Here is a 23168-nt window from a genome sequence, read left to right as displayed (position 1 = left end):
GATGAGTTCGTCGGCCCGGGGTATAGGGTGGGCGTCCGTCTTGGTCACTGCATTCAGGGCTCGGTAGTCCACGCAGAATCGTAACTCCTGGGGGTGGCCGGGAGCTGCGGCCTTTGGCACCAGGACGACAGGGCTGGCCCACGGGCTGTCGGAGGGTTCGATGACCCCCAGGGCAGCATCTTTGTTACTTCGGCCTGGATGCATGCCCGCACTCGGTCGGGTACCCGGTAGGCTCTGTGTCGCACGGGGGGGCTCTCCCCGGTGTCGACGTCGTGGACGCACCAGTGGGTCACCCCCGGGGTGAGGGAGAAGAGGGCTGCGTAGTCCTGCAGCAGTTGCTGGCAGTCGTTGCGCTGTTCCGGAGTCAGGGAAGAGGCGAGTTGGACACCTTTGATTGATCCATCATGGACGTTGGACTGCAAGAGGTCGGGCAGGGGCTCGGAGTCGTCCTCGCCCCCCTGGTCGGTCACCAGTAGCAGGCTCAGTTCGGTCCGGGCAAAGTGGGGTTTTAGCCTGTTAGCATGTATGACCCGGAGGGGGTTCCGGGGGGACTCCAGGTCGACCAGGTAGGTGACGGGACTTTTCTTCTCCACTACCTTGAAGGGCCCGGTCCACTTGTCCTGGAGGGCGCCGGGTTCAACCGGGGCCATGACCCATACTTTCTGACCTGGCTCGAATTCTATGGTAGAGGAGTTCCGATCGTACCACCGCTTCATGTCCTCCTGGCTGGCCTCGAGGTTGGCTTCGGCCATGGCTCGGAACTTGCGGGTCTGGTTTCGGAGGGTCAGGAGGTATCCGTAGACGTCAGGAGGGGCGCCTTGGGGCTTCGTCTCCCAGCCCTCCTTGACCAGGCTGAGCGGTCCGCGGACCGGGTGTCCGTACAATAGTTCAAACGGGCTGAGCCCCAGGGACTTCTGCGGGACCTCCCGATAGGCAAACAGGAGGCACGGCAGCAGGACATCCCATCTCCGCCTGAGGGGCTCTTCCAGGCCCTGGATCATTCCCTTTAATGTTCTGTTGAACCGCTCAACCAGTCCGTTCCCCTGAGGGTGATAGGGGGTCGTGAACTTGTACGTGACCCCGCACTGCTGCCACAGGGACCGCATGTATCTGGAAATAAAGTTCGTGCCTCTGTCGCTCACCACTTCGCGGGGAAATCCCACTCGGGAGAAGATCCCCATTAAGGCCCGGCCTACCACAGGGGCCGTTATAGTTCTTAGCGGGACCGCCTCCGGGTACCTGGTGGCGTGGTCCACGAGGACCAGGATGAAGCGGTGGCCCAGGGCGGTCTGGGGGTCCAGGGGCCCCACGATATCGATTCCGACCCGTTCGAACGGGGTGCTGACGGCTGGAAAGGGTTGGAGGGGGGCCTTGACCCGACCCCCCGTCTTCCCGCTGGCTTGGCAGGTCTGGCAGGACCGGCAGTGGTTGTCCACGTCTCTCCGCATCCGGGGCCAGTAGAAGTGGGTCACCAGACGGCTGTACATTTTGTCTTGCCCCAAGTGTCCGGCGAGGGGCACATCATGTGCCAGGTTGAGCAGAAACTCCCGGAAGCGGAGGGGGACCACCGACACTCGGCTGGCCCCGAGTTCTGCCACTTTTTGCTCACTGTGTAGCAGGCCCTCGGCCCAGTAGACCCAGTGGGTGCCGGTCTGGTCCCCGTTGGTTTGGGCGGACGCTTGTTGGCGGACCCCTTCGAGAGTGGGGCAGGACTGCTGCTCTTGCTGGAACTGCTCCCGGGTGGGACCCCCTTCGGGTCGCCATTGTGTCAGCTCTGGTAGGGCGCACGGGGAAGCAATCTCTTCGGGGGAGGATTCACTAGGTCCAGGGTCGGTGTCTGCCTCCCCCTTGCTGCTGGCGGGAGGGGGTGCGAGCCCCTCGGGCTGGGCGGCCCCGGAGGCCGAGGATGAGCAGGGGGCCCGGGCGGTCATGGACCGGGTGATGGCGCAGGCCCAGTCAGATAGTCCCAGCATTCGGAGGTGCTCTCGTCGCTCTACTTGAGCCCAGGGGGAACTCTCCAAGTCGTTCCCCAGGAGGCAGTCTACGGGGGTGTCGTCGCGTACCGTCACCTTCAGCAGGCCCGTCACCCCTCCCCACTCGAAGGGGACCAGGGCCATCTGGCACAGGCTTTCGCTGTTGTCGGCCGTCCGGACGGGGCACAGCACATTCGGTAGGATCTGTTCGGGGGTCACCAGGTGGCAGCGGACAGCGGTGACACTGGCGCCGGTGTCACGAAGGGCTTCGGCCCGTTGTCCATTGACCGTGACCTGCTGCCGGTACTTCTGGGTGTTGCTTGGGATGGGGGTGCAGGGTACCATTTCTCGGCTACCCAGGCAGACCAGGGACATGGCTGCCGGCTCCCATTCAGTGGTTCCTCGGTCGAGGGTCTCTTCTTCCTCTTCTCCTTCTCCCAGGGCGGCGGCCGCCAGCTGTCGGGGCGGGGGCCCGCCGGCCCTGTTTCTTCGGTTCAGGGGGCAGACCGGATCACTGGCATAGTGTCCGGTTTGTTGGCAGCCGTAGCACGTTACTGGTGGCCGTGGTCCGGGTCTGGCCGAGGGCGCCCCCCTTCGGGCTAGGCTCGGGGAGAGTTGTTGCTGCGGTGGCCCTCGAGGGGGGCTCCTGGGGGCCCCGGCGGGAGGGTCTCGGTTCCTGTTCGGCCCTCCCCCTCCACCGCGTTGGCGGGGGGGTCCGGTGGGGTTCCTCTGGTACTCCCCCATTGAGTTCCGGGGGACCCGGGAGTTGACCCATCGATCGGCCTCGACGGCGAGTTTTCGCGGGTCGGTCATTTTGCTGTCGAGGAGGTGTTGTCTCAGTTCCACGAAGCAATTGTTGGAGAGATGTTCCCACATGATGAGGTCGACCAGCTGCCCGTAGGTGGTTACTTTGCTAACTTTGATCCACCCTTCTAGGGCCCGACTGAAAAAGTCCACATATTCCACCCAGGTGGTACCCGGGATTTTCTTGCAGTCTCTGAACCGCTGGCGGTACATTTCCGCGGTGAGCCCGTAGCGGGTGAGCAGGGCCTCCTTCATGTGATCGTAGGAGGTCATCACCTCCTCCGGCAGCTGGAGCAGTGTGTCTCAACCCTCACTCAGGAACCGCCCCCACAGGCCCGCGCCCCAGTCTTTTCGGGGCACCCGATGAGAGGTCATGGCCACCTCGTAGGCCTTGAACCATTGTTGGATGTCGTCATTCTTGTAGTACTCCTTGACGACCTCTTTCGGGATATGTACCTTGGTCTCGGAAGGCGGTAGAGTGTCTCTAGTACTGGGGGCGTTGGTCCCCCCGTTCTTGGCCTTGATTTCGAGCTCCTTGAGTCTGCGCTCGTGCTCAAGGGTCAGTTTCTTTTCCTCCAACTCCCGGTGTCGTCTCTTCTCTTCTATCTCCTCTTGAAGCCGTAGCTGCTCTAGGGCCAGTTTCTTTTCCGCCAGCTGGAGTTCGCCGTCCAGCTGCAGTCGTGCGAGCTCTAGCTCGTGGTTCCGGACCTTCTCCCGCTCTCGTATTTCTTCTTCGGAGAGGCCGGTTTCTAGGCTCTTTCTTCCTCCGGTTGCCGGAGTCAGTGCGGTTGATGTGGTCTCAGTCAGGGGCAAGGGACCTTCTTCCTGGGAGGGGCCTGCCCCGGCCTCCAGCCATGTCCTCAGAGCTTTCTGCATCTCCTCTTTGGTACCTAGGCCGGTGGTTTCAATGCCTTTGTCTTTGCAGAACTGTTTTAACTCTTTGTGCGTATATTCTTCCAGCCGTTCGGGCTGGAACTCCATTGTCGCGTTGTTTTCCTGGCTGCTCATGATTACTGTTCGCTTGGATGGGTAGCTAGTGGGTACTGGCTGGTACGTACTGCGTTCGGCTCGGATCCCGTCGCTGGCCACCAAATGTTGGAAGGCGGACCCCGAGGAGTCGGTGAGACCACCAAGGGGGGGCCCTCACACTGCACGAAGTAGCCGAGCGCTGCCGAGAAGTCTCCTGAGAGATCCTTCTCCTATCACGTACTAGCACCGTAACACCACCACACAGGACTCAAGGAGGTTGTCTCAAGACAAGCAATTCTTTATCAGCAATAAAAAGGTTACGAGGTCAATATTTACACGAAGGGATCGAGGGGATCCACCAAAAGTCTCAGTGTCTTTTTGGAAGGGTAGGGGTAGCGGGACAGTCTTTGGCAGGAGCGCGGTACGAGGGTACCTGGGGCCCAGTTCTTATCCTCAAGCTGGAGGACCTCCGGATCTCGGAGGGGTCGAGCCGCGACGGCGTCCGCAGGGCTCTGGAGTACAGTTCATGGAGAGCCGCGATCCAATCAGCAGGGCTCTCAAGATGGTTTCTGCTCAGCTCGAGCCGCGACGTCGTCAGCAGGGCTCCGAGGGAGGTTTCAGCGAGGTTGGGCCGCGACAGCGTCAGCAGGGCTCCGATGTTCCGGGTGGCTTCAAAGTGTTCACAAGAAGGAGCCGTGACGCAGTCAGCAGGGCTCGTGATGGTTCCGACAAGAGTTCTTCTCCGTAGGGTCAGCCGCGATTCAATCAGCAGGGCTCTCGACTCCGGGATACAACTGCCGATCTGTGGCGGGGTCGCCCCAGATATAGGTCTGGAGCCCTTTGATGTCCGGACCCAGGCGCCCGGGGGGGGCGGAGAGGCCGGGTGGAGGTGGCCAGACGCCCAGCAGGAGAGGCTCCAGGCCCAAGAGAGTTGCAGGGCGATCACACCTAGAGAGGGGAGGACAGTTGGGGGTCCCATCGATACTGTCCTCCGCCGGGGGCGATGAATGGTTTCTGCGACACCCCCTGGCCAGTTCGTGGTGCCTCGATGTCGGGGCTTCGCTGGGGTCGAGGCCGGGTTGAGCGGGGTCGCGCTGGCTGGCGCACAGAGTCACGTGGATGCCAACAAGATGGCGGAGCCACGAGGGGTATGCGACCTCGTGCAGCTCAGGATGAAGGGCCTCGGTGCAGTTCAGGAGGGTGGCCCGTGAAGGCCGGGGCGGGGAACGGCCACAATCCACGGGGGTAAGGACCACGCCACGAGGCCGGGTCCAACATGATATATTTAGTGCATTGATACCTTCAGTGGGAGTAATTCTGAATTGACTGAAAATTTGTCAGTTATCTACAGTAGTTGATCGTCTATCGACTGATACTGCTGGAGGGTTCTTGATGATTAATGCAGAAATGGTTGCAATTAGATCAATGGTTTTACAAAATCGACTTGCTCTTGATATATTATTGGCAAAAGAGGGCAGAGTCTGTAAAATGCTGAAAGCGCAACATTATTGCACTTATATTCCTGATAAAAATTTTGAAATTGGAGGATACATTAAAAATATTTCGAAATTGGAGGAAGATTTGAAACCACTGAAAGTCGACAGTGTATGGAAGAAATTAACAAATAGTATTACCACTTTAGTGAGTTGGTTTACTAATATAGGTAAAAGTATTATAGGTCAAATAATACTACCAATACTTGGAATAACAATATTAGTTTTGGCAATAATTACATGGCACAAATGCTGTAAGAAAGAGATATGGAGTGAACGAAAGGGGAAAGAAAAGGAAGTATGATGAAATTCAGTTGAAGAGTTGAAAGGTGACATATGCAAAAGGATGAAGAATTTGCAATACAATAATGAAGAAGAAGATGAAAAGACTGGAAAGGCAGATGAGATGTGCTAAAGTTGGCATCTGATTTAGTGATAAGTAAATTGGTGATGGCACAAATGCCATCAGAGAGGGGATTGATGGAGCAAGGACTCGTATAAAAGAGACTTGCTCGGATGCAATCCTCTCAAATAACTTGTAATACCATAATAATCATGTTTGTAAAAACTAACATGCACCACAGTCCATACACTCAAGTTTATGGGAAGCTTGCCTATGTGTCATACTAACAAATAACCCGACTGAAACTTAAAATGGCCGCTAACGCGGGATTCTATACTGCACATGCGTAAACTGCATCTACTCAGATTGATGCTCTATCGCTTGGTGGGAAAATTCTGCAGCTGCGCAGTAGTAATAAAAATGGCTGCTTGAAACTCACATGTTAAGCACCTGCTTCCTGGAAACTAAAACATGCTGTTTACTAAATGCTAACACAGGGAGACTTCTTATAAGTAAATGGGATAAGAGCAGACATAGGTGGTATACAGTGAAATCATTTTATTTTGAATTTAATATGTCTCTCTGATCCCTCTACTAGTTGGCATTTGGGCCTCCGAGGATGACCGATGTCCATGCAACCCATGTCTTTCGCGCAAGCGCAGTAACGACTCGCCAGAAGCCATGACAATGTACTTGAATCTCAGCCAAGGCCACTTTTGTAACATATCCTGGGAACCTGATGGACGTCCGGCAATTTCAACAGAAATAGAGTTTCATGTATATATTTTGTTGATGAAAATGTGAATGCGGGTGGGAAATAAAGCTTGAGAAAATAAATTGATGGGCGGGAACAATAGACAGAAAGAAAATTAATAAAAACCTTAGCATGGTGTGATGATCATCCCTCTTGCTCGTCCAATCAGAATTAGGAGTTTCATAAATTTGAAACACTTAGGGGGCGGTACATACCATTAGGAAAGTGTAATTGAGGTAGTTTAGTTAGTTAGATATAGTTTGTGTTGCTGAGATGCTGACAGACCGGGATGCTGTCCGAGAGCTGAGCAAATACTGAAAAAGAATCAAATTCCAGAACTTATAGCCTAAACCTAATTAATTAGAAGAAGATCGCGGAAGAATCGAGGAGGAACATAAGGAAAAGACTTAGAAGTTCGCAGAAGGAATCGAGGAGGAAGATAGTGTCAGAGAGCGGTGCAATGCAGGCGTCGGATCTATTAGAGGTCATCTATCCTGTCCCTGAATCCTGTCCTGAACCTTTGTCACCTGAGCTGTCCCAGGGGACCCTTCCAGCTCCTTGGCCAAGGGGTTGGTTTCCACACCATTCTAGGTAACTATAAATCTATGTAGTATGTCATGTTACTGCTCTCTTTGATTTCTCCTTTTCAGGTACTCTCATCATAACTACATTGTTTAGAAGAATTTGTTGACTTTTGATAGATTGATTTTTCCTTCCTTCGAGAAAACGGTGTATGAATTGTATTGGTTTCTGGCTCACATGAATATAACTAGATAAATATTTAAAACTCTTCCTGAGTCTGTGGTTATTTAGAGATACTTATTCTATGTCATATCGCCTATACCAAGTTAACTAAAAGGTTCATTGACGTGAGGAAAGTACCTTTGGCCAGAAAAGGTTTGGTTAGAAATGAAAAAGTAAACTTATCTTACAGGTATTATCACAACAAATTGATCCCAGCTGTGCTTTCCTAGCGTATGTGAATGTGTGTTTATGGGCCCAGGTGAGTACATGGATTGTGAGTACCTCTAGCTGGTAACCCGCTGGATCAGTACCAGGAGTGTTTCTTGGTCTCCAAGGTCTCTTAGCCTCCAAGAGAACTTTATTCCCCAAGAAGTAGTGTGCCAGGAGACTCGCTTGCAGAGTGGTGCAGAAAGTGGGCGTGGCAGCCGAAGACCGCTTAGCAAAATCACTGTGTGGGATTTGCTGGAGGTGCCAGGAGGGGTAGTTGGCCCCCAACGACCTTCAATAGCCAAGGGGACTTCATCCCCCAACTAGTAGTATGCCAGGAGGCGTGTTTGCAGAGTGGTGAGAAAATGACGTCCTTGATGATTGCACAGGTAGTGCCTGTGTGATTCTATGAGTGCCATTACCAAGGACACACTGCGAATACCGGGTGTTTTGACAAAGTGTAAAACTCATAAATTGATATATTTTACATAAAGTTTCAGTGTAGCTATTTTGTAAGATACTAATTTAATATTCCCCTTTGTATACATTTGTGAAACAACTATATCAAAAATGCATTTTCGTTCTTTAGAGCAAAACCGAAGGTTGCAATGACCTCAGTAGTTACAACTATAAATGACAAAATGTAAAACAGATATTTAAACATATTTTACACAAGTTTGAGTCTAGCTGTTTAGTAACATAATTGCTTAACTTTGTTTTAACAATACATTTAACAAAAAGAACAAATTCAAAAAATAACTTTAAACCTCTGAATTCACGAATAGAACATAACTGCAAACCCCTCCTCAAACTACCCCTTCTTACCAAAACTCAGTGAAAAAACCCACTCAGGGCCGAACAAAAAATATTCATATGGGATGACATCCATGGTCCATCATCTTAAAACCTGACATAGAAAACATCTCTAACTGGCAATCAAGTAGAGCGGGGATGGAGGACCGTCTACATAAGAGGTACCAGCAACAATTCCCACCCAGAAAATTCTTTGAGAGGTGCAGACTACTGCAAGAGATACTGCTCCAGAATTTTCAAGAATGGCCACAAGCAAAACCCACTAAAAAAATTCAAAAACAAAACAGCAAATCATGTCACTGAGAAATAAAGGAATACAATTGGATAATGCACTTTTCAACTAAAAAAATAAAAAGTACACAGCCATTTATCTATCTTGAACATTCTTTAAGAGGACTTCCTAGTGGGTAGATTTGCACAAGGTCACAAGACATTGTCAAGGGGTACAAATAAAGAATATATTTGCAGGACTACTTCCATGCTTTGCCATCTTAAAAGATACAAAAGCTGTAGTGTAAAAGCAGCAAGAAGGCAACACAAGGCTGAATGACCCTGAACATCAATAAAAGCCACAACAACACTGAGACAGAGAGTCCCTTCAGAGGTCCAATCTCAACTTCCAGATTTAGCTCCAAAGTTCCCCGAATGGCATCAGAATGCATGGATTGTGGAGTTGTAGTGAGTGCTGGGGAGCAGTTCATAAGACCCCTTCAGAATGATGCAAAGAATCATAAATGAGGATTTTTGTTTACATTTTGGCCCTTCATAGTTTTTCTCCATTAGCAGGCCTTTTATTATGTTACAAAATGGGTATCTTATAGGTGTGTGTTGTTCATTTTATTATCTTCTGATTTATTGTAACACTACTTATATATAACTTGCTGCATGGACAAGTCAAAGAGTTCCTCTACAAATAAATACACTGCTAACTTTTGCCAGTTATCATTATTTATTTTTTCACTTTTTAAATACAACATATACAAACATACTCTGGTTTTTTTTTATATACCACACTGCATAAAAGTTCTTCAAAACTATCAACTGTAATATCTGTGTCCTGTTCTACAACTCCTCCTCTTAACAACTCTTCATTTTCACCAGAATCCTGCTGAGGACCAAAGAAACAAAACTGCACCTCATCACAAACCTTATCTACTTCTGCCACAGTACCATAAGAAAGTGCTCTATTAATTTCTCCTAAATATAAAGCGGAAGTTTTCACACATTGCAGCCTCCTAACTAAAGTTTGCATTGTTGAGTTATACACAACTAACATCCTGAAATGATAAAGTGGTTTGGCACACTTTGTTTGATAAACAGGCTAGTGCCTGTCCCTGTACATTTTTATGCTTTCTAATCTTACAAGGATCCTATCCTTGTAAAGTACTTATTTTCTGTTTTAAACTTCACCTTGGAAAGATATGTAGACATTTTCTTAATATATTAATGAATTTCTGTTGAATATACAAACACTACTACAATTCCATTTCCATAGAGGCTCCTAATTCCATCTTCCTTGTACCTGCTCTCCAATAGCTTGTTCTACATTCGTATATACCATCACCTCCTTCCCTATAGGAGAGCCATTCTTCATTTCATAACATCCTCTGTAAACAATAGCAATAACTAATCTATTATCCTGGAGATAGCTTTCTTCATTAAAGAGAGATTCTGTACTAGACGTATATATGCATTCTCCACTAAACATTGTACAGGTTACTTCTATTCACTAATAATATTTTAGGTCTCGCAGACCTAGCGCTGGAGTGTGCATGCACATCTCGCTCCACGAGGCTTATTGTGATACACTTTTAGAAGGGGACTTGAAGCCCCGCCTATGATTCCTATTGGCTTGCATCATAGTGAATGGTAAACGCTGGCTTTTCATTGTAAGGGAGGCTTCTTAGTCCCTCCTGGTTACCCCCAGGTCTCATTTTGGCCCCACCCACCCAGACTGGATCTTTTACTGGTGGCGTTACACGGGATGCTTTAATTAGTGTGCGAGCACTATTTTTTGTTTACTAAAGAATGTGGGAGAATGGCAGCTCTTGAATTTACAGTGCACCCACACAGCACTCACTGGACAATGGCAGGCACTACTTCCATGTGGGGTGTGCAAAGTGCACTTTCACCTTGATAGTGGCCAACACCCCCCTCCGCCCCTGCCCCCTCAGCACTCGCGGGGCAATGGCAGGCTTTATTTGTATACCGAGCGCGCAATGCATGCTTTCACTTTAATAGTGGCTGGCTGCTAGTGTCTTTGCAGGGGTGCCTTAGGTGAGGGGCGTGGCTACATGAGGCACGCGAAGAGCGGGTGCATCGAACTTTAGCTACATCATAGGAAGCGCAACCGTGCAGGACATGCTAGGCGACATAGGTGTTTCGTGTGCTTTGAAGCAATGTCTTTGCAGAGAGCCCAGGTGGCATGGTAAGGGGGCGTGGCAGGCTATACAGGACAGGTTGGGAAGGAGTGGGTGTGCATGAAGGGGGCGTAGCCAGCGGGCATGCCAAAAAGGCTAAAAGTGAATGGGACTGAGCTATGGAGGCAGAGGGTGTGGCTTAGAGGTGTAGGGCCTGCCTGCTTTCAAGCTGCGCTGCCGAAAACCTGCCTTTTGTCACCCAGTGCAGCATCTTGCACAGGACGAGCTGCGGTCGGAGGAAGGGGTACGGGCTGCATTTTGGGGAGCACAGCTGTTGGCAGAGGCGAGAAACCGAGGGTGAGCTGGACATGCTAATCCGGCGCTGCCTCCTTGGCGGCTTGCAGCTCTTTCTCCTCTGTAAGATGGGTGAGTGATTTTCAGATGAATGAATCCTATATTGTAACAAAGAACCCCCTGCTGAGGACGGTACCTCAAATCAGCGGTGCTCAGTCCTGTTTTATATATATGACAAGCTAGCAAGAGGTGTATCGCTATGGCATGTGCATTCTTGTGTGATACAATGAGCCTGTACAGCCGTGTAATATGTATTGCACTGTATTATCTTGTGATGTTACTTATATAGCGCTTACTTCTCCTGACGAGGCATTGAAGCGCTTTACGCATGGCAGTACGCTGCTACAGGCCCCAATTAATTGTGTGCATGTTATGCGAGCCTGGGATGCACATATATGTTTGTAAATGTATGTGCAGCGTGGGGCATAAGTAGTATATTGAGTCCACTGTGCACAGCCGTGTGTATGTGTACATGCGCTGTTCAATCACGGTGCACTGCTGTGGGATATTTATATGTGTACATCGAAATTGCGGTGCACACATGTGGGATGTGTAGTACAATGAGTCCGCTTGCACAGCCGTGGCGCATGTGTGCATGTGCTGTTAGCTCGCGGTGCACCTCTGTGAGGTTGTGTATATATGGGCATCGAGCCTGTGGTGCACTGTTGTTCAGACGTGGGCTTGTGCAGTAAGCGTGCGATGCGAAGTTCTTCTCATCAGGTCATATCCAGTAAACCTGTGGTGTACGGCGGAACACGTGTGCATGTGCAGTGCGACCCCTAAACATGGGTCTCCCCATCCTCTCCCACAGCTCGCAGCTCGCATACTTGCCTCATCTACCCCTGCCCATGCCGGTTATATTTCCCCCAGACTGGCTGGTAGAGAAAGCGTCTTTTGCCTGATCAGTCAGGCTGCAAGTACATTCCTTGCTGTGCAGTGGCAGGCTCGAGCTGTCTGCCTGCTCTCCTGCACGCTCACTCTCAGCTGCTGTCCATGACACCGTGCTGCCTCCAGCATGCTTTCCACACGGCGATGATCACCAAGAGTTAGGGAAAGGCAGTATTATCAGTACAGTCCTAGTGAGGGGGACCACATGAGCCACTGTGATGTGTGTCTAGGTGTGATGGTAGCAGGTGGCGCCATTTCAGTTTGTTTACCTATGTCATGCACACTCAGGACCGTGTGCAGGGGAGCTCTTGCACTAGAGCTTGCCCTCGCTGCTATGGCACGCGAGCTTCCTTCAAGAAGATTGGGTTCCGCCAAAGGCGCCGTTCAGTGTTTAAATGAAGCAGGCACTTCTTGCCTGAAACCGGGTTATTTAAATGGCAGCGGTGTCTCTCTCGTGGTGCGGTGTGCCAGCAGTCTCGGACCAGCCTCACTGGAAACTGACTTAAGGACTGGCCCTAAAAGGTCGATATGTGCATTTTTTGTGCCGACATTGGCTAGCTTTGTGACCACGCCCCCTGCCACCGAGCGGCGTGGTCTCCTACGTGATAGCGCTGTGCTCCTGCACCTTGGTCTCCTGTTGTGTGCCCCCTGACTGCTGAGTTTCTCTGTGTGCATTTGTGGTATTTACTTTGTTAATTTGTTCTGTATTCGTTGCTCGCCGGTCCCCCTGTCTCTCGTTGTCCTCCCTGCCCGCTTCCCGCCACCGCCGCTAACCACGCCCCTTTTTCTTCTGTAACCTCCCCGCTCCCGCCTCCCAGCTGCTCCGCCCTCCCTCGCACTTGGCCATATATGGCGACCGTGCGACGCAGGTGAGTGTGACCTAATCTAGGACACCCCCGCGCCGCACGGCCACCAGCTGCTGCGTGTGCCTCCTCGTTGCCCCTGCTACCGCCGTGTGACCACGCCCCCTGCCACCGAGCGGCGTGGTCTCCTACGCGATAGCACTGTGCTCCTGCACCTTGGTCTCCTGTTGTGTGCCCCCTGACTGCTGAGTTTCTCTGTGTGCATTTGTGGTATTTACTTTGTTAATTTGTTCTGTATTCGTTGTTCGCCGGTCCCCCTGTCTCTCGTTGTCCTCCCTGCCCGCTTCCCGCCACCTCCGCTAACCATGCCCCTTTTTCTTCTGTAACCTCCCCGCTCCCGCCTCCCAGCTGCTCCGCCCTCCCTCGCACTTCGCCATATATGGCGACCGTGCGAACGCGCAGCGGTCACGCGCAGCGGGCGCGCCGATTGTGCGCCGAAGGCGCGCCAAAGGTAAGCCCGTCTGCGCCCGTCCGCGCCTGGACCGCGCCCAGTGCCAGGACCCCTGGCCCCCACAGACGGAAGACGACCCGATTGTCCTACAACGCCACCGAACTCAGCGCACTCAACACCGGCGGCATCCCTGGATGTTACCGAGCCACCCCGAAGCACACCCACGGACCCTTCAGCTGCCACGCCTGCAAGTTCACCTGCATCCGGACCTGCCCCACACCTGCAACCACCAAGCCGAACACCAGCAGCAGCCACCTCAAGTGCATCCTGCTCAACACCCGCTCCGTCCACAGGCACGCCGTCGAACTTTGGAACCTCCTCGACACCACATCTCCTGACGTCGCCTTCCTCACGGAAACCTGGATGAACGCCTCTTCAGCGCCCGACATCGCCATCGCCATCCCAGAGGGCTACAAGATCACCCGGAGGGACCGCTCCGCCAACCAGTTGGGAGGAGGCATCGCCATCATCCACAGGGACACCATCCACATCACGACCAACATCGACGACACCCTGACAACCGCCGAACACCTACACTTCCAGATCCGTACCGACCCGAAGACCACCCTCAGTGGCACCCTGATCTACCGACCCCCGGGACCACGCACACAATTCAGCGAGGACATCGCCGACTTCGTCAGCCTGCATGCCCTCCCCTACGCTGACTACATCCTCCTGGGGGACATCAACTTCCACCTGGAGAACAACAACGACCGCAACACCATCACCCTGCTCGACAACCTCGCCAACCTCGGACTCAAGCAGCTGGTGTCCACCCCCACCCACCTCGCCGGACACACACTCGACGCCGTCTTCTCGTGCAGCAAAGACATCGCCTTCAGCCACGCCACTAGACTCCACTGGACGTACCACAGCTGCATCCAATTCAACTTCAGAAGAACGACGATCCACCACCACCAGCAACCGGTTGCCCGAAGAAGCTGGAACAAGATCACAGCTGACCAACTCGCCGCTTCCCTGAGCCAGCACCCTCCCGCCAGCTCAGCAAACCCCAGCCAGGCCGCCGACAACCTCACGAAGTGGATCAGCAACTGCACGGACGAACTCGCCCCTCTAAGGACACCGCCTAGCAGACCCGGCAGCAAGAAGGCCCCTTGGTTCACCGACGAACTCAAGAGCTCCAAGAAGAACTGCCGAGCCCTCGAGAAAGCCTGGAGAGGGGAACCAACACCAGACAACATTACCGCCCTCAAGCTTGCCACCCGGAAGCACCACCAACTGATCCGCGCCACTAAGAAAACTGCATTCAAGGACCGGCTGGACAACAACGCACACAACTGCAAGGAACTCTTCAACATCGTCAAAGAGCTCTCCAACCCCAACGCCGGAAACAACGACATCACCCCATCGCAAGACCTCTGCAACTCCCTCGCCTCCTACTTCCACAACAAGATCGCGGACATACACAACAGCTTCAGCACACAACCGACGCCCGCCACGACCGAACCACCGCCCCCCACCACCACCCTCCGCGCCTGGACTCCGATCAGCACGGAAGACACCGTCCGCATGATGAACTCCATCCACTCCGGATCTCCAACCGACCCCTGCCCTCACCACGTCTTCAACAAGGCCGACGCTGTCATCGCTCCCCACCTGCGGAACATCATCAACACCTCCTTCGACACCGCCACCTTCCCGGAGAGCTGGAAGCACGCCGAACTCAACGCTCTACTCAAGAAACCTACAGCGGACCCCTCCGAACTCAAGAATTACCGCCCCATCTTGCTCCTCCCGTTCCCAGCCAAAGTCATCGAGAAGACCGTCAACAAGCAGCTGGCCGCCTTCCTCGAGACGAATGGATCCCTCGACCCCTCACAGTCGGGCTTCCGAGCCAACCACAGCACCGAGACCGCACTCATCGCTGCTACCGATGACATCCGAGCCCTGATGGACAACGGAGAAACAGCGGCCCTCATCCTCCTAGACCTCTCCGCGGCATTCGACACTGTCTGCCACCGCACCCTTGTGCAACGCCTCAACAACGTCGGAATCCAGGAGAAGGCACTGGATTGGATCAGCTCCTTCCTCAACGGAAGAACACAGAGAGTCCGCCTACCACCGTACAAGTCAGAGGCCACCGAAGTCATCTGCTGCGTCCCTCAAGGATCCTCGCTGAGCCCCACCCTCTTCAATGTCTACATGAGCCCCCTTGCGGCCATCGCACGCCAACACAACCTGAACATCATCTCCTACGCTGACGACACCCAGCTGATCCTCTCCCTGACCAACGACCCCGCCGCAGCCAGAGCCAACCTTCACGAAGGAATGAAAGACGTAGCCGAGTGGATGACGACCAGCCGCCTGAAACTGAACTCAGACAAGACGGAGGTCCTCATCCTGGGCTCCTCACCCTCCGCCTGGGACGACTCCTGGTGGCCCCCCGCCCTGGGCTGCGCACCCAAACCGACAGACCACGCACGCAACCTGGGCTTCATCTTGGACTCCTCCCTCACCATGACCAGACAAGTCAACGCCGTCTCCTCGTCATGCTTCAACATCCTGCGCATGCTACGGAAGATCTTCCGGTGGATCCCCACCGAGACCAGGAAGACGGTCACCCAGGCCCTCGTCACCAGCCAACTGGACTACGGCAACGCCCTCTACGCCGGAACCACCGCCAAGCTCCAGAAGAGACTCCAGCAGATCCAGAACGCCTCAGCCAGACTCATCCTCGACATCCCACGACATAGCCACATCTCCGGACATCTGAGAGACCTACATTGGCTTCCCGTCAACAAAAGAATCACCTTCCGCCTCCTCACCCACGCACACAAAGCCCTACACGATCAAGGCCCCAGCTACCTCAACAACCGCATCAACTTCTACGCTCCCAAACGACATCTCCGATCAGCCAGCCACGCCCTCGCCGCCGTCCCCAGCATCCGAAGAACGACAACGGGAGGAAGATCCTTCTCCTACCTGGCCGCCAAGACCTGGAACTCCCTACCGACCGACTTGCGCCTGACCCAAGACCACCTCTCCTTCAGGAAGAAGCTCAAGACCTGGCTATTCGAGCAGTAGCAGCACTCCCCCCCCCCCCCCCCGAGCGCCTTGAGACCCTCCGGGTAAGTAGTGCGCTATATAAATGCCTATGATTGATTGATTGACCCTGCTACCAAAGGTGTGAGTTCACATTGGACCAAGGACCAAATGGGAATCAAAACAGAAAGTAAAACCATAGCACTCAAAGTAAAATGTTAGAGAAATAAATAATAGTCCAAACAGTAAGGACTTGTGTTAGACAGGAAAGTTTTCTTTAATGTAGAAAAACATTTTTGAATATTACTCCGTATAATCTTGTTCCACAAATCATTATTCTCCAGTTTCAATATATTGATGACAGCCCATGTGTTTTGTCATGTAGTGACTTTTTCAAATGTTTACATTTCTTGATGCTGGAAAAAATATGCCGAACAATTTAATACTCCGTTTCAGAGTGGCACTTCCAATGGTGCCCGTGTGTGGATAAGACATTGTCATTTGGAGCGCCATTTACATCGCCAATAGCTCTAACATAAGCAAATGCGAGACCTATTGCATTTCCAATGCTTGTTTTTCTGATTTTGTCTCCAAGTACAACACCGTTTTGTCAAGAATCTTCATTCTTATTATAATCAAAATAAAAATGTTCACCTTCAAAGCAAAGGCCTTATCAACTACTCTCTCAACTCGTTCTTTCTGTTTCACTGCACGTCTCCTTAACCCCTTCGCTACTAGGCCTTTCACCCCCTGTGCTAAGTCTTTTTTTGGCTATTTGGGGTAATTTGCTCTTAGGCCCCTGTAACCTTTTGACCACATAAGGTATCCACGCCAAATTTGCGTCCTTTTTTTCCAATATCATGGGGATTCTATAGGTACCCAGGGTTTGTGGATTCCACTGGAGGGGACCCAGAAATTAGCCAAAATACAGCTATTTCTTTTGAAGCATTGGAAAAAAGGGCTACAGATGAAAGCGTCTGGTTTTTGCCCTGCAAATGGTATCAAAAAAGGGATTGTGGTGCTGAAATTACCATCTTCCCAGCTTTCAGGGCCAAGCAGACGTTTGTCAGAAAATCCAAAAAATTTACAGTTTTGGCATTTTTCTGGGACAAGCCTATTTTGGCTATTTTCTGTGCTTTCAACCTCTTTCCAGTTAATGGTAGAAATGGGTATAAAAGCAATAATGGATCCTGTGAAGCCATACATTTTAGAAAAGTAGACACAATTCTGAATTCAGCAAGGGGTCATTCGTGTAGTTCCTTCAAGGTTTCTTTATAGAAACTAACCGTTGAATATAGGAAAAATTGATAAAAATGGTACCTCACTTGTGTGGGTAGACCTAGTGCCCGCGACAGGAAACGGCTCTAAACGCAACGTGGACACACTTTATTTTACAGTGAAAACTGACCGTTTTTTTGTAAAGTGCCTAGCTGTAGGTTTTGAACCCTAACTCTGCCTGCACCTAGGGAAACCTTGCAAACCTATACATTTTTGAAAATGAGACACCCAAGGAAATCCAGGATGGGGTGACTTGTCTGGCCCTCACGAGGTTCTGTTTCCCAGAATCCCTTGCAAACCTCAAAATTTGTAAAAAAAAAAAAAAACTTTCCTCACATTTCTGTGGTAGAAAGTTCTGGAATCTGTGTAAATCCTCAAAATTCCACCCAGCCCACATTCCCCAAAGTCTTTTGAGAAAAATGGTACCTCACTTGTGTGGGTTGGTCAAGTACCCGCGACAGGCAAGGGCCCAAAACCTATTGAGGCGACTACAGAACTACCTATCACAAAACAACCTGGTTTTGCAAGGGGGGTCCCATGAGTTTTTGGCCCCGTCTGTCGGATCATCAGTTCAATGTACTGAAAAGGCCATCATGTCTGGGGCATGCGTGTAAGCATGCAGCCGAAGACACGGACTTACACACACACACACTATACATCTATGCATGACATGGAAACAGCGTGCCACAAAAAGTCTTGATTTACAGTCGTTGGATGTCATCCAATTCCCTGTTTGTTGCACAGGCCTGTGTTTCTCGCAGTCCAGCTCTGCTAGGAACCCCTGTAGTTGTAGTGGGTGTTAGACCTGGCACATTGACGTGAGTCTCCCTTCCACTTTTTGTCGCTGTGCCTCATGTGTTTTGCTGGTGTTAGCTGCTCAGAGCACTGTGCCACTGCCAACAAGTGCCACAGTTCAAGTGCTCCCTATTTAAAATGTATATGTTGGTTGGATTCCATGATTGGCTTATTTGGTTTACTGTCAGACCCCATTAAAGTGCACCAGGAGTGCCCAAGGCTTGTATATACAAATGCTGCTGGTGGGCTTGCAGCACTGGTTGTGCCACCCACAGAAGCGGCCTAGTAAAATGTGTCTAAGGTCTGCCATTGCAGAACCTGCGTGCAGTCTGGTACTGTCATGCTGACTGGGCAAGTGCACCCACTTCCCAGTCCCTAAACCTTCCCTTAACTTCATATTAGTCACCCCTATGGTAGGCCCAAGGGCAGGGTGCATTGTAAGCATAAGGTAGGACAAGCCCTGATGTGTGTGGCATGTCCTAATAGTGAATTACAGCCATTTTCGTTTTTCACTATTGTAAGGCTACCTGTTCTCCATAGGCCAGAATGGGCTGTTAGAATTGTTACATCCTATGATCCTAACAGACCCAGGGAACATGGTAGAAAATCGAGTTTAGTATGCCTGAACTCAGAATAATAAAATGGATCTTTTAGTAAAGTTTATTTTAATATTCTGTGTTTGCAAATACCACTTTTAGAAAGTTGGTATTTGCTTACCTAACCATTTCAGCCCGCCTCTGCTATGATGTGTATCTGCCTGTCTGGTTTGTGTGAGTGACAGGGCTGGGGAAACCCAGAGGGGCAGGGCTAGGTAGCCTGGTGTGAATGGAGAGATTGACATCCAGACTGGTGGGAGGAGTGCACCTGGACTCTGAATAGGGCTGTGGTCTGCCACCACAATGCTGGCTTCACTTCCTGTGGAGCGGCTGATGTCTCTGCCCTGCACCCTGAATAGAAAGGCAGAGTCATGTCAACAAAGTGCTCAAGAACTGGTTTGGACTGGGCAAAGGCCCCTCTACCCCAGAGGAACAAAGGAATTAGGGGTATAAGTATTGGGACCCTGCTCCCAAGAAATTAGATCCTGCTTGAAAAGAAAAACATCTACCTGAGGAGAAGGAACTGGAAAAGCTGTAGGGAGGAATACTGTCCCTGACCTGGGAGACTGGCCTGCAGTGGTTGCCTTGCTGCTGAAAGGAGAGGAGAAAAGACTACAAAGACTTTAATTCAACTTGTGCTTAAAAGATCTCCAAGGGCTTGTGCTGAGCGTGCCCCCTGAACGAAGTCCCAGGACCAGTGGACTTCACCCCCAGCTCCCCAGAGTCTTTTGGAAGTGCCTGCTGCTGTTGTTGTTGGGCCTTCTGAGGGACTGCGTGTCGCAAGGAGCTGGAAGCGCGACTTGAGAAGGAGAAGCGTGCCGCCGTCAGAGCTGTTGTCGTCGCATCTCGCAAAGGGTGTCGCCGCTGCAGCATCGCATCGAGTGGAAGCGTCTCGCATCATTCCAGAAGTGTCTCGCAACGCCGAAGAAGCGTGTCGCCATCGCAGCCATCGTAGCTGACGCATTGCACCGCATCAAGAAAAGCGCCTCGCATCTACGGAGAAGCGTGCCGCCGTCGGAGCTGCTGTCGTCGCATCGCGTAAAGGGGTGACGCCGCTGTAGCTGACGCATCGAGTCGAGTCTTCTCGCAACATCGGAGAAGCATAACGCATCTGGAAGATCTTCACGTCTTTATTTCTTTGCACCAAAAACTTCATCGCATCAGCATCGTTGCAACACTTTTGTTGCCCTGCGTGTCGCATCTAAGGTACATTGACTTAAAGTGTCACATTTAAGAACTTAAGAGAACTAAGCAAACTTCTACCATCTAAAGTAACAGTATTGTGTATTTTTGTCGTTTAATGGTCTTGTTGTAACTTTATATAAAGAATCCTTATTTTTAATATAAAACCTGTGTGGTGTCCATTTGTAGTATTGTCACTTGGTTACTGTATGTATTCACAAATACTTAGCCTATAACGCTCTGAGATAAGCCTTGTCTGCTCGCGCCAAGCTACCTAGAGGGTGAGCAGGGGTTGTTTTAGGAGTGTAACCCCTTACCCTGACTAGAGGAAAGGTTCCCTGCTTGTCACAAGTACCTACATGTGCCAACCAGAGAACCCAGATTCTAACATACAGGGAAATGTAAACTCTGCATCTTTATCATTGCGGTGGGTGCTTTATGCTAGCAGCACATGCCGCAATGTTAAAGATGCCGCACTGAACCGAACCCACCGCACCCCACCGCACACGACACCCTGACAACCTGGGCCAACGTGAGCATCGAGGACACAATCAAGACCATTGGAACAATCCACTCCGGATCCCCGTCCGACCCTCTCCCGCACCACATCTTCAACAAAGCCAGCAACTCCATCGCACCCCACCTGCACAAAATCATCAACCTCTCCTTCAAGACCGCTTCCTTCCCTGAGAACTGGAAGCACGCAGAGATCAACGCCCTACTGAAGAAACCCAAGGCGAATCCGAGTGACCTCAAGAACTTCCGACCCATCTCCCTGCTTCCATTCCCAGCTAATGTCATCGAGAAGATAGTTAACACCCAGCTCACCCGTCACCTCGAAGACAACAACATCCTGGACCCATCCCAATCAGGATTCCGCAGTAACCACAGCACCGAGACCGGCCTCCTTGCCGCCACAGACGACATCAGGATCCTGCTAGACAACGGCGAGACGGCGGCCCTCATCCTCCTGAACCTCTCCGCCACCTTCGACACCATCTGCCACTGCGCACTACGCACGCGCCTCCACGACGCAGGGATCCGAGACAAGGCCCTGGACTGGACCACCACCTTGCTCTCCGGCAGAACTCAGAGTTCGCCTTCCCCGTTCCGATCTGATGCCTCCGAGATCATCTGCGGCGTCCCTCAAGGATCTTCCCTCAGCCCGACGCTGTTCAATGTCTACATGGCACCACTAGCATGCATCGCCTGACAGCACGACCTCAACATAATCTCCTACGCCGACGACACTCAGCTGATCCTCTCCCTCACCAAGGACCCCCTCACCGCCAAATCCAACCTCCACCAGGGACTGAAGGCCGTCGCAGACTGGATGGAGGATAGCCGCCTCAAACCGAACACTGACAAGACGGAGATCCTCATCCTCGGGTCCAACCCCTCCGCATGGAACGACTCTTGGTGGCCCACGTCACTGGGGGCCCCCCGGCCCCCACAGACCACACACGCAACCTGGGAGTCATCCTCAACTCAAAACTCTCCATGACCAAACAAGTCAACGCAGTGTCCTCCACCTGCTTCAACACCCTCCGCATGCTCCGCAAGATCTACAGATGGATCCCGACAAACAAAAGGAAAACAGTCATCCAGGCTCTAGTCAGCAGCAGACTCGAATACGCAAATGCCCTCTACGCCGGAGCCTCGTCCAAGCTCATCAACAGACTGCAGAGAATCCAGAATGCCTCTGCACGCCTGACCCTCGACGTCCCGCACCGCGACTACATCACCCCCCACCTGAGGAACCTGCACTGGCTCCCCGTCGACAGGAGAATCTCCTTCAAGCTCCTGATCCACACACACAAGGCACTCCACAAGACCAGACCAACCTATCTCAACAATCGGCTCTCCTTCTACGTACCCAACAGGAAACTCCGCTCCGCTGACCACACACTGGCCACGGTCCCGTGCATCCGGAGAACAACTTCCGGAGGCAGATACTTCTCCGATCGTGCCGCCAGGACCTGGAACACCCTCCCCCTCTACCTGCGACAAACCGAAGACCTGCTGACCTTCAGGAGACAACTCAAGACCTGGCTCTTCGACCAATAGCAGCAGCACCCCCCCCCCCCAGCGTCTTGAAACCCTCACGGGATGTAGTGCGCTTTACAAATTAATTGATTGATTGATTGATAGTAGACGCGACTGCCAGTGTTTCAATACGTTTCTACTTAGATGTGTCAGATTTATATTTTGGGAAACACTTCATATAAAAATCCGCACATGAATGTGTATCACAGCATATAGCTCAATAATTCTTCTTAGTACATGCAAACAGTGTGTGACAGGTTACATATATAATTCTCCTGATGGTTACATATTCCTCACTAAAACTTGTCAATACATGTGTTTCTAGTTGAGTGCAACAATACTCCCTGGATGATTGGATGAGTGCATAGATAGTGCCTACGTAATTCCCTCAAAATATAGGTAGTACCTGCATGATTCCCAGAGTATAAAGGAACTACATCAGTGGTTCTAATCTGTATAGTTAGTGTGTGTATTCACAGAATTATATTGCTACTGTTCACAGGCCAGGTCGCTCTCCCACCGCGTCAGCGTCCCCCTTGCTGCCTCTGTTGATTCCTGATTGTTGTGGCATTTTTCCCGCCGTTCCTGCGCTTTCCCGCTCCCGCTGCTGCCTCCCCTGCGGTCCCGCCCCCCGCGCCTGATTCGCCACCTGCTCCCCCTCCAAGCTTCTCCTCCCTCCCTCGCCCCCTCTTAATGGAGGCCGCTGCGTGGCTGCGCAGCAGACGCACGCAGCGGGCACGCCACTGGCACGCCGATGGCGCGCCTAAGGCAAGCCCGTCTGCGCCCGTCCACGCCTGGACCACGCCCAGTGCCAGAACCCCTGGACCCCACGCTCGCCACAACGCCAGACTCAGATATGACGCCGACTCCCTCCACGCACTCAACGCCGGCCGACATAACACCTGCTTCCAGGCCACCCCGAAACTGACCCACGGACCCTTCTCCTGCCGCACCTGCAGCTTCACCTGCGACAGACCCACTAAACCTCCTAGAACTGGACCCAACCACCTCCGCTGCATTCTGCTCAACACCCGCTCCGCACGCAAACAGGCCGTCGAGCTCTGGGACCTGCTCGACACCCTCGCCCCAGACGTGGCCTTCCTCACCGAGACCTGGTGGAACGACTCCTCGGCACCCGACATCGCCATAGCCATCCCAGACGGCTACAAGATCACCCGCAGGGAACGCGCCAATGGAACCGGTGGAGGAATAGCCATCGTCTACAAGTCCACCCTCAAGGTCACCACCCACG

Source organism: Triturus cristatus, chromosome 11 (genome assembly GCF_964204655.1).
Source record: "Triturus cristatus chromosome 11, aTriCri1.1, whole genome shotgun sequence".
Taxonomy (NCBI): Eukaryota; Metazoa; Chordata; class Amphibia; order Caudata; family Salamandridae; genus Triturus; species Triturus cristatus.
Note: the sequence above shows the minus strand (reverse complement) of the source record.